Here is a 5,834-nt window from a genome sequence, read left to right as displayed (position 1 = left end):
ACTACTGGACCGCCACATTTGCAAATATCCTATAACTCAAGAACCACTGAATTGATCGGATCGAACTAACAATCATCCAAATTGTGGAATACAATTTTACTAGCATTTTTGAAAATAGTGACCTCAGGGGAACTCAGTGACCTTGGGAGTACGCATGACCGTTTTCGCGCCTTTGGCAGCTATTCTTGTTGTTCAGGTTACAATGGCCTTGGGAACTACTGGGCTGATCGAGACGAAAACACCACCAGTCGATTCGCTGTATGATGCAACAGTCATCAGCCCATAGGCGTCGCCAGACATTTTCGGTTGGGGGGGCAAGCCGTTACTCACTCGTTTTACGTATCATTCGACGCGCAATGGTGCGAGGAATCCGATGGTGACAAAGTTTTCCTTCTAGCTATAGCATGTATTTTTTTACAAAAAAAAAATCAAAATTTTGAAATTTCTGGACAAAAACGACCGTTAGAATTACAGTGGCTGCGATTGCCGACGCACTGCAGAGGGCCCCTGTGCAGACTCTCGTCGCTCATGATCATTACCCAGAAGAAGGTATTTTAAGGGATTTTCACTGGGTCGGCAATCACATTTAGGGGCGGCATTTTGCACTCATAGGGGCGGCACTTGGCATCTGAGGGGGGCGGCATACCTACTGATATTTAATGACAAAAAAAAAGACACGTTCGACGGTTCTTTATTCAACCTACCTAAGCTCAGCGGCATTACGTCTATTTTTCCGGGATATAGTATTTCTCTTGTCATAATGCGACAAATGAACTATAATTTGACTTTACAAAAATTAATTTAAAAATTTTACCTGAGGTCAAGTTCGTGACCTCACCATAAATAAAACACATTGCATACCAGTCGATCCGTATCGTCAAGCTTAAAACATTCACGGTGTTTCATGGCTCTAGAACAGTGGTCGGCAGGTCGCACGAGTGGTGCCCACTTTATGGGCGCTGGACGGGGCCATTACCCCCACTTGTCATACCCCATTGCAAGCCCCATTGCGTACACAGCAAGGGTCGCTGATATTCGGCCATATCCTTTGACGCCTCTATTTTTCTGCATCTAAATAAAATGCAACACAATTAACTCTCTTTTTATGGAGAGGGAGAGCGGGTGGAGTAAGGATGAAGTCACACATTTTTTATTCATTAGTTACTCGCGTAATGAACAGCGTATTGTAAGTTGTAACGATACGTTCATCCCCCCCCCCCCCAAGTTAATGAATGGTATACCTACCTACTCAAATATTTTCGTGACCCCAGTGACATTTTCATTGAGTTTTTGAAATTTGAATGACCTTCACTCGGTAACTTTCTCTCCGGATCGGCCGGCGGACAAAACGCAAGCGAAGGCAATGCGGGGAGTCCGGTGCTCTACCAACTGAGCTACGGAACAGGCAAATGCTCACCATAGATACACCGACTGAACGATCCCTTTATAACTTCAGCGATTGATAAGACAAACAGTGTGTAACTGTATATATATAAAATGTAAGCCTCGAAATTGCTATGTCTTTGACCAAAGGTAAGGACAATCTTGCGACCCTTCCATTAGGTATAAGGAAATGGGAGAAAATCAGGGCATGCATGCCTCTTTTTATAGGTATAGGCAAATGTCAAAGTTAACGAATTTAAACATCATAAAACAATAAAAAATGACACACTTAATCGGAAAATTGCCACCCACGACCCCTCGTTATGTCCTTGAGGTCATGTCAGGTCATGGAAGGCCTCCAGCAGTTTTTTCAATAACTTCTGATAGAGACATGCGACATGCCTGAGCGATGAAAACACTATAGATGATTTCAGTTTGACGATACAAATCGACTGATATGCAACGTGACCTTTACCAGTCAGGTCATGACCTGGACCTGAGCTCAAATTTCCCAAATGACATTTGAATGTCAAATTATAGTTCATTCGACGCATCTCGACGAGAGGAGCACAGTACTGAAAAAAAAAACAATGTCATAACTTTCGTGAGTCAATACTTATTACAGTAAAAAGTTTCCTCATTAAAATAGCTCAGTAGAGGGGCGGAGGGGGGTCCACTGTCCACTCCAACCCTCCCCGGCCCGGCACGGGTTAAACTAGTTGTGCTACTTCGCTACTGTCTTAGTGTCTACGGAACCTGTAACACCACACGGTCGGCTACAGAAAGTGTTGAATTTCGCAGCACGCGTCATCTCCGGGCGTCGAAGATTTGATCATGTGAGTGACGTCCTTCATGAACTGCAGTGGCTTACGGCGCGCAATTTACATGTTTTTCACAAGCTGACATTGTTAAAGCGCATTCTGTCTACCTCTCAGCCCGAGACGTTATCCGCCAGCCTCACGCTTCGACGACATGTTCATCAGCGCGACACGCGACAGAACGAGCTGCTGAATGTGCCTACCATTAGATCAGAATCCGGTAGGAGACGCTTTTTATACTCAGCTGTGACCGCTTTTAATGACTTACCGCAAACGATTCGCGACCTAGGCCTGAGCCCATTTAAAAAAGAGCTGCGGAGGTATTTGCTCCAGCAACAGACCGATGCCGGCTAGTGACGACCCGCTCGCGGGAAGTGTGCTTGGGTGTGCGTTTGTGAGAATGAATTCGTGTATGATGTGTGTGACCAACTATCCTTATTTTTTAATTGTGACCCTGATCCTAGAATAGCCACGCTTGTGTGGAATGGGTCTATGATGTGAAATAAATAATAAATAAATGCTCTGGAGGTTAAGCCGTTGATGTTAGGTCAAGTCTGAGGACTTTATAGGAGCGTTGAAGAGCAATCGAATGCGCTTTTTTCGCGGTGCTGTAGTTCTATTCTTCCCCGAGTTATGCGCCAGTTTGTCAATAAATGTTGAAACAGACAACATTTCACCCACATTTCACCTTTGATGACCTCTGGTCACCTGATATTTGACATTTGACTTGACCTAACCAAAGTACGGTTAACCAACTAACCCAAGGAGTTTTTGACACTCTTTCGAATGCCGCTTACCGCGTGTCGCTACGTGGCCCAGTAGCCAAGTTATAGGGGTCGGGAGGGGGGTTCAAACCTCAGCCCGGCGCCGGTTAAGGGAAAGCACTATCATTTTGGCGGCGCTGCAGATATGCTAAGGGACGACAGCATCATTTTGAGGCGCGCCACCAACTTTTTTAGGGCACTCTGAGGGGCACCAGCGACACTGTGAGAAGCGCAATTATCTCTTTGAGCGTTGGGGGTGGCACCATTACATTGAAGGGCGCCATGTGCGTAGTGATGTGGGGCAAAATGACAATGAGGAGCGCCTCCGATACTTAAAGAAGAGACGCCAACTTTACTCGGGGGGGGGGGGGGGCAACATCACTTTTATTTTGAGGACGCCACCCCATTGTAAGGGGCGGCACTGTAACTTCAAGGACCACCGCGGATACTTTAAGGGGCGGCTCCATCATATGGAGGGGCGCTACAGATCGTTAATGGGCGGCAATAGGTATGATATTTAGGGACTCCGATACTTCGAAGGGCCCCACCGTTTGTTTGAGGGTGACATCATCACTTTGAGGGGCACCACCGATACTGTTCGGGGCGCCACCGACACTATAAGGGGCGCCACCGACACTGCCAGGAGCACAGTCATCACTTTGACCGGCGCTTCTATGACATTTAAGGGCGCCGTGAGCACATTGGGGGGGGGGGGGGGGCGGCACCATGACGTTGAGGGGCGTTACGGAAGGTTTGAGGGGCGGCAACATGACATTGAGGAGCGCCTCCGACACTTCGAGGGACACCAGCATTTCTTTAAAAGGCGGCACCTTGACTTTTGAGGAGACACCACCGACACTGTAAGGGGCGGCACCATCACTTTGAGGGGCGCCACGGATGGTTTGAGAAGCGGCACCATTAGGTATGTATATGGATGGACGCTACAGAAAGTTAGAGGGCGGCAACATTGTATTGTTGATGAGTTCCTCCAAAACTTTGAAGGGCGCCACTGACACTGTAAGGGGCGGCACCAGCACTTTTAGGGGCGGCAGCATCATTTTGAAGGCCGCCACCGACTTGTTGATAGGAGACACCATCACATTTAGGGGCGTCACTGGCACTTTGAGGGAGGCACCATCACATTGAGGGGTGCCACCGATGCTGAAAGGGGCGGCATCATCTTCTTGAGGGGCGGCATCATCTGCTTGAGGGGCAGCTCCATCACAATGAGGGGCTATGTGGATACCTAGAGGGGCGGCACCATTATATTGGTGGGTTCATCTGACACTCCGAAGAGCGTCACTGACACTATGAGGGGCGGCACTAACACTTTAAGGGGCGGCAGCATCATTTTGAGGGGCGCCACCGACTCGTTGGCGGGCAGCACCATCACATTCAGGGGCGGCATCATCTTCTTAAGGGGCGGCATCGTCTGCTTGAGGGGCGGCTCCATCACAATGAGCGGCTATGTGGATACCTAGAAGGGCGGCACCATTATATTGGTGGGTTCCTCCGACACTTCGAAGGGCGTCACTGACACTATAAGGGGCGGCGCCAACACTTTAAGGGGCTGCAGCATCATTTTGAGGGGCGCCACCGACTCGTTGGCGGGCAGCACCATCACATTCAGGGGCGCCACCGGCACTTTGAGGGCGGCACCATCACATTGAGGGGCGCCACCGATACTGAAAGGGGCGGCATCATCTTCTTGAGGGGCGGTATCATCACATTGCGGGGCTCCACAGATGCTTAGAAGGGCGGCACCATTAGGTACCTACATTGAGTGGGGCTACTAACAGATTTAGGGGCGGCACTGTCACATTGAGTTGCGAGATCATCACTTTCTATAGACGGCTGCTTCACTTTAAGAGGCGGCATTATCATTTCGGAGGGCAGTAGCCTCACTATGAATGACGGCACCTAGCCTGCATGTGCGTGCTGCATCCTAGAGGGGGCGGCAACTGGGTCGGCAAACGGCTGTCACTGGGTCGGCATTCTCCGTGACTGGGTCGGCAATTGCCGACCCAGTTAACATGTTAAAATACGCCCTGGAAGAAGGTGAAAAACGCTCCATTTGAATCGGATCACCTCGCTAAAACCTCCATTCACGCATGCATGCCGAGGTTTTACGTGAAATGCATAGGGCTTATCCCAGCCGCCGATTGTAGCTAAGAATTGGGCATTCGGCGGAGACTGAGAGAGAATGTCGGAAGTGTGAATCGGAAGTACATCATTCATCCTTGCTGCAGTGAGAAGAAGTGTTTTGTTCACTCGAGTGTGAACAAAAAGTTTCTGGTTTTTCGAGTGAAGGGAAGCGCTGCAAACGCGACCAAAAATATTTAACGGAACCAAAAGTTACGCACGGCATAGCGGCAAGGGATCCCTTAGAGATAGGATTGCGACTTCCAGGCCATTTCAGGCCACTGAGGGTCAGTGTGGACTCTCAGAAGCCTGCTTAGGATCCCGGAGATCGGCGTGGGTCACCCCAAATATTTACGTGTATGTGGTGCTTTAGGGCTTTCCGAGCCTAAGGTGGGCCCGGAAAGCCCTTTAGGGCACACGAGCTTTCAGAAGCCAGTGTGGGCGGCGGGCGCTAAGAGACTAGGCCCAGGGTGAGCCTGGAGCCCTCGAACAACAGTGTGAACCGTCGGGGTCTGTGTCGAATCCTTAACCCGCGCGGGGCTGGGGTCTCCAGCCGAACGCGCGGGGCTGGGGGGGGGGGGGTAAATTTTACCCCCCCTGTTATCTCCCGAACTAATGGTCCGATTTGGAAAATTCAAACGCCAATCGAAAGCTCTCATCACGAACTACTAAAAACATGAACTTAATTTAAAGTTTGAGGTCAAGGTCAAGGTCAGGTCAAGGGTAC

Source organism: Amphibalanus amphitrite, unplaced genomic scaffold (assembly GCF_019059575.1).
Source record: "Amphibalanus amphitrite isolate SeventyFive unplaced genomic scaffold, NRLGWU_Aamphi_draft 000448F_arrow, whole genome shotgun sequence".
Classification (NCBI taxonomy): Eukaryota; Metazoa; Arthropoda; class Thecostraca; order Balanomorpha; family Balanidae; genus Amphibalanus; species Amphibalanus amphitrite.
This window is presented reverse-complemented; position numbering follows the sequence as displayed.